Consider the following 12534-nt stretch of genomic DNA (forward strand, 5'->3'; position numbering starts at 1 on the left):
CCTCCCTTCTTTGTCCCTCCAGCGCTTGAAAAAACAGCGTGGCCTAAGGGCAAGAGCCCGGGCTTAGGAGCCAGAGGACGTGGGTTCTAATCCCGGCTCCGCCACACGTCTGCTGGGTGACCTTGGCAAGTCACTTCACTTCTCTGTGCCTCAGTTCCCTCATCTGGAAAATGGGAATTAAGACTGTGGGACAGCGGCTGTATCCAATTATTATCCTTATTATCATTATTATTATAAGCGCCCGGTCAATACCATTCCCGAGATGTGAAATGACTTGCCCAGGGCCATACAGCTGACGCGCACCGGAGCCAGAATTAGAACTCGGGTCTTCTGACTCCCAGGCCCGTGCTCTTTCCACCAGGCCACAATGCTGCTCATTGTGGGCAGGGAATATGCCGGCCGACTCTATCGACTCTCCCAAGCACTGGCTCCGAGTTCCCGGCTCCTAGTAAGCGCTTAACAGATACCACTCCCAAGCGCTCAATAGCTATGATTGACTGATATGAGTCTCTCCTCCTCCTCTGACCTCGGGGACTTGGCCATCCAGGCAGATGCCCCGATGTCACCCCGCCCACCCACAAATTCCTCACCTCTGCACGCTTCTTCCTCACTCCAACTCGCCCACACACCAATCTACACAGACCTTGGATTTCAACATCACTAACCTTTGCTCCGTTTCGAACCTCGCCACCTCTGAAATCCCACTCTCCGATCACCATCCTCTAATCTACCGTCTGATAACAACGATCATTATTATGGGATTTGTTAAGCGCTTACCGTGTGCCAGGCACCGTACTAAGCGCTGGGGGTGGATACAAGCAAATGGGGTTGGATACAGTCCCAGTCCCACGTGGGGCTCACAGTGTCAACCCCCATTTTAAAGGATGAGGTAACTGAGGCCCAGAGAAGTGAAGTGACTTGTCCAAGGTCATACAGCAGACAAGTGGAGGAGCCAGGACTAGAACCCCCGACCTTCTGACTCCCAGGCCCGGGCTCTATCCACTACGCCATGCTGCTTCTTACCCACATCAACCCTTCCTGTAAAACTGTTCTCTCCCCACAGAGACGTCTGATTTTTAGATCCTCCCCCAACTCTTAGGCCAAGCCATCATAACCCACTTTGCCCTCTTATTTCTCCTCCCCTTCATTGATTGGTTTTACAGACGAGGGAACTGAGGCACAGAGAAGTTCTGTACTAGGCGCTGGGCTAGACACAAGCCAATCGGGTTGGACACGGCCCATTGAATCAACGGTGGCTAAAATGTGATTTTCTCAACCTATGACGTTCCTGAGGCACAGAGAAGTTCATTCGTTGTGGGAGGGGGAATGTGCCTGTTTATTGTTGCATTGTACTCTCCCAAGCGCTTATCACAGTGCTCTGCACACAGGAAGCGCTCAGTAAATCCAACTGAATGAATTCTAGAGTTAATCAAGAAGACTTAAAGCTGTGCCTGTTTCCATGTTCTCAGCCTAATGTTTTTCAGCCTCCCTGTGCTAAACTGTGACAAAGGCACTAAAAGGAAACTCTCCCAAACATTTCCCGGGGAACCACTGGGGTAGAGAAGCAGCGTGGCTCAGTGGAAAGAGCCCGGGCTTGGGAGTCAGAGGTCATGGGTTCGAATCCCGGCTCTGCCACTCGTCAGCTCTGTGACTGTGGGCAAGTCACTTCACTTCTCTGGGCCTCAGTTATCGCATCTGTAAAATGGGGATTAAAACTGTGAGCCCCAAGTGGGACAACCGATGACCCTGTATCTACCCCAGCGCTTAGAACAGTGCTCTGCACATAGTAAGCGCTTAACAAATGCCAACATTATTATTATTATTAGATAAGAGGTCTGTGGTAGAGGTTTTGGGCTAAGGTGAGATAACGGTTTTGAGCAGCCCATCCTAGTGGGAGTCAGAAGGACTTGAGATCTAATTCTGGCTCTGCCTTTTGCCCGCTGTGCGACCTCGGGCAAGTCACTTCACTTCTCTGTTCTTCAGTTACCTCATCTGTAAAATGGGAATTAAGCCTGTGAGCCCCTTGTATCTCCGCCAGCGCGTAGTACGGTATCTGGCACACAGTAAGGGCTCACCAAAATACCATATTAAGAAACAAAAATAAAGAGCCCAGACGTGGGAGCGAGAGGACCTGAGATCTAATTCCGGCTCTGCCACTTGCCTTCTGGGCCGATCAGGGGCAAGTCGCTTAACTTCTCTGCGCCACAGTTTACTCATCTGTAAAATGGGGATTCAACTCCTGTTCTCCCTCCTAGACAGGGACTGTGTATGACCTGATTATCTCGTATCTACCCAAACACTTAGTATGAAGCTTGGCACATAGGCGCTTAATGAGATTAGCCCAATTATTATAGTCATCATCCGTTTCACTTGGTGCTTCCTATTTCAAGATCTAGTCTTTTCATTTTCCTAGAAGTACTCTAATTGGGGACATTAATCATGATTACTCATCTTACTTTCCACTCCTAAGACAGAAGACATGGGAAAAAATGTTAAAAAGTTGTTTAGAAACCATTATGGTCCACTATCTTTGTAAATTCATCATTTCTACCCTAAGTCTGTGAATGGGATGCTTGCTTTTTCTCCTCTCTTTTTGCCACATTCATTAGAGACAAAGTCTGGTTTTAGGAATGCTGTTTGGATACAATTTAAGCACTGTTTTAGTCAAACAGATTCAGCCCACACATGTGTCTGCTGAAGTGAAAAGAGAAACAGAACAGCAAACGTCATAGAGAGAAATGGGAACTCTTCTTAAATATTAAATAACCGTGGCATTTGTTAAGCCTTTATCATGCCCCGCGCACTACGCTAAGCGGTGGGGTAGATACAACAGATCGGATGCAATCCCTACTCCAGATGGGATTTACGATCTAGAGGGAAGGCAGGGCGGTCTAGCGGATAGAGCACAGGAGGCGACACAGGGTCATCTCTGGGAGATGGAGACGTCGCAAGGAGGCCCCTGGAGAAAGAGCCAGGATCGGTAGTGCTGATTGTAGAGATACAAGAGGAAAGCTAAGATGTCATCAGGCGTCCTCTAAACTGTGAGCTCGCTGTGGGCAGGGAATGTGTCTGTTATATTGATGCGCTGTACTCTCCCAAGCGTTTAGTACAGTGTTCTGCACACAGCCAGAGCACAATAAGTATCACCGGTTGATGGATTGATCGGGTTCAACCCGATCCCACAGGAGCAAGTCCCAGGATCATCTGGCCTGGGTAAAAAAGACAAATGCTCAGGCCCAGGCACCGGTGCTATCTGGTGGATCGAGCAAGACAAAGGGCCAGTTGCTCTGTGTGTAAGAGGGACAGGCAGAGAGGGAGAACACACAGGGAGATGCAGAGAGAGATGTCCAGGAAGATGTACAGAGACTCAGAGGGAGACATCAGAGGGAGATGCCCAGAAAGATGCAGCAAGAGACACACAGAGAGGCTCAGAGAGAGACGGAGATTAAGTCGTCTGTCCCGCCAGTCTGTGAAGTCTTCAGCTCTGAGAGTTGGCGGGGGCAGGGAGACTCTCTCCTGGAGCCCTTTGGCCCCCTCAAGTCTCAGGCTGGGGGAGGTGGGGTCGGGGAGAGAAGGCCCAGGGATTGAGGGGCTGGGGAGACGCAGCCCGAGCAGCAGGACAAGTGGGAGACGTGGATCAGGGTGCGAGGGGCTGGGGAAGGGAAGGAGGATGAGGGCGGGGACAAAAAGGAAGCTTGGGAGCCAAGGGGAAGATGCATTTTTATGGGACGCAGTTTTTTCATCTGTAAAATACCTGTCTCCCTCTCTCAGAATTGAGCCCCACGTAGGTGCCTCGACTGATTTTACTGTATCGACCCCAACACTTAGCCCAGTGTTTGGCACCTAGTAAGCACCCAACAAACACCACGATCATTCAAGATACTCGCTGAATGGTGAATAACCCTAATGGAGCCCCATCGATGACAAATGTCTGCTCAAAGGGAACATGGAGGATTCACTGCAGTGACCTTCGAGACCTCGTTTACTTAAATCAACGCCTGTCTCCCTCTCCAGATGGGAAGCTCCTTGTGAGCTGGGGACGTGTCTACCAACTCTCTTATCCTGAATTCCTCCGGGCGCCTAGTACAGTGCTCTGCACACAGTTAAGTGGTCAATAAATACCACTGATCAATTAAAGGCACTGGCCGTTCTAAATCAGGGGTCTTACCCAAGTCGGAAGATAGAAGTAGTTTCTGTTCCTCGCTAAAGGTCCGACGCCTTTATTATGCCAAACCTCCTAGGATGCTTTCGAGTCCTCCTATCCCAACCCATTTTCATTGTTAAACAGACTTTACTGCAAATTTTTTAATGGTAGTCGTTAAGCGCTTACAACGTGCCAGGCACCGTTCTAAGCACCGAAGTTTATACAAAGTAATCAAGTTGGACACCGTCCATGGCCCACATGGGGCTCCCAGTCTTAATCCCCATTTGACAGATGAGGGAACTGAGGCCTAGAGATGTGACGTGACTTACCCACGGTCGCACAGCAGGCAAATGGCAGAGCCGGGTTTAGGACCCAGGTCCTTCTGAATCCCAGGCCCGTGCTCTCTCCACTGGGCCACGCTGCTTCGGGAACTGAAATGCCTTTGACTAGATGTACTCCATTTGGCATTTATACAGGATCCACTGGACCACAGTATTATTTCGTTAGTAATTCATTGTTGCTTACTATAGGGCCGCAATGTACTAGGCGCTGGTGTAGATACCAAGATAGTGAGGTGGGACCCAGTTCCTGTCCCACATGGGGCTCACAATCTCCATTCATTCATTCTTTCAATCGAATTTATTGAGCGCTTTACTGTGTGCAAAGGCTACATGGTGGGAGAAGAGATATCCCCATTTACCGATAGGGAACTGAGGCTCAGAGAAGCCGGGTGACTCGCCCAAGGTCACGCAGAAGGCAAGTGACGGCATCAGAATTAGAACCCAGGTCCCCTGACTCCGAGACCCGTGTTCTTTCCAGCAGGCCACGCTGCCTCTCCCGACGGCCTTGCTCCTCGCAACATTTACGAGGTAGAGGGTCTCTTTCGCAGAAGCTGAATTCAAGACATAGAGGATGAAATGATTCAGCTCCATAAGAGTCGACAATAGAACACGTCCATTTCCGTCTTCACGCACGTGGCCTTAGCCCATTTGACGCAGCTGCCTTCCTGATGCAAACCCAGGAGCAAAATAATGTAGTGAATGATCTACCTGCCTGGAAAAACCTTAGCCCATGTCCTACCTAAAATCCTAACAGGAAACTCTGCCCACCTTTCTCATTACTAAACAAAGACAAACACACACAAACACGTTGTCCATTTTCACGTCCTCAATCAGGCACCTTAAAAATCTCTGTCGACGCGTTTAAGCAAAACAAGCCTTGCAGCCCACAAGGCAAGGAGCCAGAAAGCGCTCTTCTCCCATCATGTGACCATTACTTCACTAAGTACTACAGAGTCATTAAAGTAGAACAGAAGCAGTTAGTTCCCGTTTTAAAAGATCAGAACACCGGTTGCTCTTCCCCCTTCAAAAATTTTCTGGATTTCTTTTCCCTCCCGCCCTGTAAAGTCACCCTCGCACTGAAGGTTTTGCGGGAAGGAGAAAAATCTAGCAATGAAGAGTGTTGCTATTTATACACAATACACAGAACCACAAGAAAGAGAAACAACAGACGTAAATTGTGAGTCCCATGTGGTACAGGGACTGTGTCCAACTTGATTGCCTCATATCTATCTCAGTGCTCAGTACACAGTAAGTGCCGAACGACTATGGTATTTTAAAAAAACATCTGGGCTAAAGCACAACTCCATGACAGGCTCCAAAACTAAATGACCATGTGGGTCGTGAACATCACTAAACTTGAAAAATCCCTCCAAAGTAGGATTGACAGTGCAATACTACTATTAGGATCACTAATATAAAAGATTTGTTGGACTGTAAACTCATCGAGGCAGGGATTCTGCCTACTGAGTCTACCGTACTTCTCTTTGGAAAAGTTCATTCAGCAACATGTGAAAATAAGGATTGGAATGACCAAGTCGTTCCAGTCGGAAACAAACAGCAACACGGCCGAGAAGCAGAACGGCCTAGCGGTTAGAGCCCGGGCCCGGGAGTCAGAAGGACCTGGGTTCTAATCGCGGCTCCGCCCTACTTGTTTGCTGGGTCACCTTGGGCAAGTCACTTCTCTGTATCTCAGCTACCTCATCTGTAAAATGGGGATTAATACCAAGAATAACTGTGCGATTTGTTAAACGTTTACTATGTGCCTGGCACTGTACTAAGCAATACTATTGTTACGCTATTGTTATACTACTATGGGAACCATTGTGGTCCACTGTCTTTGTAAATGCATCATTTCTACCCTAAGTCTGTGAAGGGGATGCTTGCTTTTTTTCCTCTCTTTTTGCCACATTCATTAGAAACAAAGTCTGGTTTTAGGAATGCTGTTTGGATACAATTTAAGCACTGGGGGGCTGGGGTGGATACAAGCAAATCGGGGTTGGACGCAGTCCCCGGCCCACGTGGGGCTCACAGCCTTGATCCCCATTTTACAGTTGAGGGAACTGAGGCACAGAGAAGTGAAATCCTGGATTGTGCTTACCCTGGTTAGTTTGTATCTATCCCAGCGCTGACTACAGTGCCTAGCAAACAGTAAGCACGGAACAAATACCATAAAAAAAGCCATCAACAATAAATCCATGGTTTTTATTAAAAGCCAAACTAAGCAGGTGGCAGAGAACAATCTTTTAAGATAGTGAGCCTCCCCTACCCGGGGCCAACATTACATTCTCACCTGTATTCTTTCCCAGAAGTTAGTACTGCGCTCTGCACCCAATAAGTGGTCAATAAATACCGTCGACTGATTGAAAGATAACGATTTACAAAACACAAACAGAAATGATCTCTCTTCGGCTCTTTTTGCAAAGGTCAACTTGTTCCAAAGAATGACACAATCGCTTCTCTAAAAAAATTCAGCTGGATCATTTAAATTGGATTTGGAATAACGGAGCTAAAGAAACTTTGCCGTTGGTACTAATCACCTCCACATTTTAGATGAAATCACCTTGAGGCAAAAATAAGTCTTTTTAATCAAATCCACGATACGGCCACGTAGAGCTCATCTGAAACTGGAAAACTGATTTCCTAATACCAGTACCAGGATAAGCCAAAGACACTTTTACTCAGAGGATTTCACAGCGTAAATATAATTACAACCCCTCACACTTTTAACACCCACTCTGGGTGATTTGATACCTCCACAAGTGGCCGGGGGGGAAAAAACTGGCTCTGAATTTGCATCACTAACTAGTTCCATGCAGGGACAGGCTCTACATTCAGTAAGCGTTCTATAAATACCATTAACTGATTGACATTATCATCCAGCAGCAGAGTCACCCCTCCCCACCTACGCGAGACCTACGGCTGTGATTTCTACGTATCAAACGATCCGTCGCGCGCTTACTGTGTGCGGATCACTGTCATAAGCGCTTGGGAGGGAACAATATTCCTTCATTGATTCAATCGTATTTATCGAGCGCTAACCGTGTGCAGAGCACCGTACGAAGCGCTTGGAAAGTACAATTCAGCAACAAAGAGAGACGATTCCTGCCCACAGTGGCAATAAACAGAAACGTTCCCTGTCTACAATGAGTTGACAGTCTAGGGGGGAGGCGGACATTAATAGAAATAAATTTAAAAAGTTACGGATATGTAAGGGCTGTAGAACTGAGGGAGGGGGGCACAAAGGGAGCTAATCCGAGGCAAGGGCGACGCAGGCGGGAGAAGAGGAAATGAGGGCCTAGTCAGGGAAGACTCTTGGAGCTGGGCCTTCTTTTAGGAATACTTTAGCCGGGCAAATGTGAAAATATAGTTTGGAATGATGACGTCATTCCGGTCGGAAATGAACGACAATCAGCGGCGTTTACTGAACGCACACTTCGTGCATGGCACTGTAGTAATAATAATGATGGTATCTTTTAAGCGCTTACTATGTGCCAAGCACTGTTCCAAGTGCTGGGCATTGTTCTAGCGCTTAGGGAGCGTACAATTTCTTTAAAGAGCCCCCTCCCCGGGGGACAGGGACCAAGTCTTAATTCCCACCCGCATTCTTTCCCAACACTTAACACACTTCTCTGCATAATAAGCGCTTAATAAATACTATCTCGACTACAACACCTACGACAGATTTGGGAGACACCATCCACAAGGAGCTTAAAGTCTAGAGGAGACGCTCTTAGCTGCACCCAAGTCGTCCAGCTGTCTGCTCATGTGTACTCAACTGAACATTTCGTTTTAGTTATTCTGACTGTATTGTGCACTAACAATTTTCTCTTCGCCACACGGGAGTGTAAACTCCTCGTGGAAAGGGAACGTGCTTTTTTTTAATGATATTTTTATGGTATCTGTTAAGCGCTAAGTATCAGACGCTGTTCTAAGAGCTGGGGGAGGTAGATCTGGGCTTCTATTTAAAGCCCTCCATCACCTTGCCCGCTACTCTCCTACTACAGTCCAGCCCGCACACTTGGCGCCACTAATGCCAACCTACTCACTGGACGTCGAGCTCGTCTATCTCGCCGCCGACCTCTCGCCCAAGTCCTGCCTCTGGCCTGGAACGTCCTCCGTCTTCATATCCGACAGACGATCGCCCACTCCACCTTCACAGCCTTACTGAAGGTCTGTCTCCTCCAAGAGGCCTTCCCCGTCTAAGCCCTCATTTCCTCTTTTCCCACTCCCTTCTGCGTCTCCGATTTGCCTCCTTTATTCACCCCTCCCTCAAACCCACAGCACTTATGTACAGATCTGTAATTTTTTCAGTTCTATTAATATCTTTCCCTCTCTAGACTGTGAGCTCACTGTGTGCAGAGAATGTGTCCGCTGACTCTGTTATACTGTACTCTCCCAAGTGCTTAGTACAGTGTTCCTCACACAGTAAGTGCTCAATAAATACAATTAATTGATTTTATGGAACTTCTCCAGCATTTAGGCCAGCGCAATGCTTTCAGCAGGTGCTCAATAAATAAATGGCTCAATAAATACCATTACTATTACCATCAACAACTCGCTTTGGGCTTTGACTAAGAAACTTTGATCTCTCTAAACATCAGATTTTATTAAATAAAATCCAGGTTCTGATAAATTACCTGCTTTTGGGGGGGGGGGGGAGCAGGGTCAAAGTAAGTGCTCTAAAGCCCTGGCACTGACAATCAAAAGTGCTTTACAACTTAGCATGCATAAGAGAGAAGAACAGCTTTCTGAAGTTGAAAACTTGTCAGTTACAAAATACTGATTCCTTTAAATGAAAACAGTGTTTGTTCTAGAAAGCAAAAACCCAAACAACCCCTTTTGTTCCTGCGGCAGGGGAGAAAACGACTCTATATAAACACCTCAGATCTAAGGACGATTGTTTTTGGAGCAGTGCTTCACAATAAAGGGAAAGGGGTGGAGGAGGAAATTGTTCAGCATGTTCTTATATTAAACCGAAACAAAGAGGAAAACCCACAGACATTATAGTTTGGGGACTGGTGTCAAACCTAAGTAAGGGACAGCAGGAATTTCCAAGAATTCTCAGTCAACACAGGAATTTGGGGGGATTTTGTCTTGCATTTCCTCACTTTTTGTGGACTGGGTATATTCCCGGAGTCTTTTTTTTTTTTTAAAGGGAACTCGTTAAGTACTTTGAACCTGGTACTGTACTAAGCGCCGGAATAGATACGAGACACCGAAGCTGGTCAGGGTCCCTGTCCCAAATGGAGCTCACAATAATAATGTTGGTATTTGTTCAGCGCTTACTATGTGCAGAGCACTGTTCTTAGCGCTGGGGGAGACACAGGGGAATCAGGTTGTCCCACGTGGGGCTCACAGTCTTAATCCCCATTTTCCAGATGAGGTCACTGAGGCACAGAGAAGTTAAGCGACTTGCCCACAGTCAGACAGCTGACAAGTGGCAGAGCCGGCATTCGAACCCATGACCTCTGACTCCCAAGCCCGGGCTCTTTCCACTGAGCCACGCTGCTTCTCAATCTTAATCCCCATCTACAGATGAGGCAACGGAGGCCCAGAGAAGCGAAGTGACTCGCTCAAAGCCACACAGCAGACAAGTGGCGGAGCTGGGAAGGGAATCCGGGTCCTCTGGCTCCCAGGTCTGGGCCCTTTCCACCGCTGCTTCATTTTCGCCGAGGGCCTTCCGCACTCTTTTTCCTCCGGTGGTTGTGTCGCTCATACCATCCTCACAACGGAGACACAATCTTCCCATCAGCAGCGAAGTCGGAACGGGTCAATTTTTCCATCCCCTAGAGCCTCTCTCCCTCCCTGATCCGGCCCGCTTCCACCATCATTTTTAAGTGCCCTGCAAATTTGGATTTTGTTTCCGGCCCGCCTCTTCAACGCTCTCCCCGACAGTTTGAGACTTTGCTCCAATCTCCTCCGAGTGCCAGTGGCATGACCCGTTGTTGGGTGGAGATTGTCTCCACGCTGAATTGCACCTTCCAAGCACTTAGTACAGTGCTCCGCACACAGTAAGCGCCCAATAGATACGACTGAGCGAGTGAATCTTCATCAATCCTTCAATCAGTGGTACTTACCGCGTGCAGATCACTGCACTAAGCGCCTGGGCGTGTACAACATAATAATCAGATTTACCGAACACTTACTGGGTGCAGAGCACTGTATTAAGTGCCTGAGAGTACAATATAACAATCAATCAGATTTACTGAGCACTTACTGGGTGCAGAGCCCTGTGCTAAGCACTTGGGAGAGCACAATATAACAATCAATCAGATTTATTGAGCACTTTTTGGGTGCAGAGCCTTGTGCTGAGAGAGCACAACAGAACAATCAATCAATCAATAATAATAATGGTGGTATCTGCTAGGCGCTTACTATGTGCCAAGAACCGTTCTAAGCGCTGGGGTGGATATGGGGCTCACAGTCTTCATCCCCATTTGACAGATGAGGGAACTGAGGCCCAGAGAAGCGAAGTGACTCGCCCACAGTCACACGGCTGGCAAGCGGCAGAGCGGGGATTCGAACCCATGACCTCTTGACTCCCAAGCCCGGGGTCTTTCCATTCACTGAACACTTACCGGGTGCAGAGCACCGTACTAAGTGCTTGAGAGAGAGGACGATCCAACGATCGATCGGATTTATCGAGCTTACCGGCTGCGGGGTCCCGTGCTAAGCGCTTGGCAGAGTACAACCTGAAAATCAGATTTCCTGGGCACTTTCTGTTGGCAGAGCACTGTACTAAACGCTTAGGAGAGTGCAACAGAACCACCAATCGGCTCTACTGCGCCCTTACCGTGCGCACAGCACTATAAAAACTATTTGGGAGGGCACGATCAACTGACAGCATCGAGTGAGCACTTGTAGTGTGCAGAACACCGCCTTTGGGAGACAATAATAACAACGACGGTATCTGTCAAGCGCTCACTATAGGCCAAGCACCGTGCTAAGCTCCGGGGTGGATACAAGGTAATGAGATTGTCCCACTTGGGGCTCCCGGACTTCATCCCCGTGTTCCAGAAGAGGGGAGCGAGGCCCCGAGGAGTGAAGGGGCCGGCCCGGGGTCACACGGCAAGGCGGAGGGAGGGGGGGGGGGAGGAGCGGGATTAGAACCCCCGACCTCCGACTCCCAAGCCCGGTGCGGAGCCCCGTCCCGAAGGCTTAGGCAGGCACGGTGGCACGACGGAGCCATGGGCTCCGCCCGGCGGCCCGGGGCCCGGCCGGGGCAGGGGGAGCCGGGCCTCGGCGAGGGGGGCCCGGCCGGAGAAGCGGCGCGGGCGGGTGGCAGGGCGGAGGCCGGGAGGCCGGGGGGACCGGGGGGACCGGGGGGACCGGGGGGGACCGCGGGGCCGGAGAGGCCGAGGTCTCGCCTCCTCCGCCCGGCGCTTAGAGCAGGGCGCGGCGCCTAGGGAGCGCTCAGCGGGGGGGCGGGAGGGGATGAAATGAAATGCTGCCCCCGGCCCGGCCCGTTTCCCCGGGTGCCGCGGCTCGGGGGGCGAAGGGGGGACGAAGGGGGGACGAAGGGGGGACGAAGGGGGGGGTTCTGTCCCCGCAACCCGGCCGGACCCCGCTTACCTGGGCCTGCGCCAGCCCCGCTGCTCCCCGCTCCGGCGGCCGCCGCCACCGCCACCACCGCCGCCTCCTCCCCCGTCTCGGCCCCGCGCCTGCGCACTGCGCCCCGCCGACACCCCCCCCCCCCCCCCGGCCTCCACGGCCCCAGCCTCTACCACCGCCGCAGCTTCCCAGCCTCCCCGTCCTCCACCGCCCCCGCAGCCTCCACCGCCCCCTCCCAGCCCCCACCACCCCCACAGCCTCCCAGCCTCCCCGTCCTCCCCCGCCGACACCGCCCCCTCCCAGCCCCCACCGCCCCCCACAGCCTCCCAGCCTCCCCGGACTCCACCGCCTCCACCGCCCCCTCCCAGCCCCCACCGCCCCCCGCAGCCTCCCAGCCTCCCCGGCCTCCCCCGCCCCCGCAGCCCCCACCGCCCCCCAGCCTCCCCCGTCCCCACCACCCCCTCACAGCCTCCATCTCCCCCCACTGCCTCCACCGTC

General features: G+C 50.6%; 1 protein-coding gene across 1 annotated transcript in view; it reads right to left on the bottom strand.

Annotated features, from left to right (window-relative positions):
- Positions 1-12119, bottom strand: part of PRRG1 (proline rich and Gla domain 1) — a 54160-nt gene extending 42041 nt beyond the window's left edge. Inside the window, exon 1 of the mRNA XM_029083413.1 lies at positions 12058-12119. The gene's annotated coding sequence lies outside the window, so the exon portion shown is untranslated. The remainder of the gene's footprint in view (positions 1-12057) is intronic.
- Between the last annotated feature and the right edge of the window lie 415 nt (positions 12120-12534).

The sequence above is a fragment of the Ornithorhynchus anatinus genome, chromosome 18, assembly GCF_004115215.2.
Source record: "Ornithorhynchus anatinus isolate Pmale09 chromosome 18, mOrnAna1.pri.v4, whole genome shotgun sequence".
NCBI lineage: Eukaryota > Metazoa > Chordata > Mammalia > Monotremata > Ornithorhynchidae > Ornithorhynchus > Ornithorhynchus anatinus.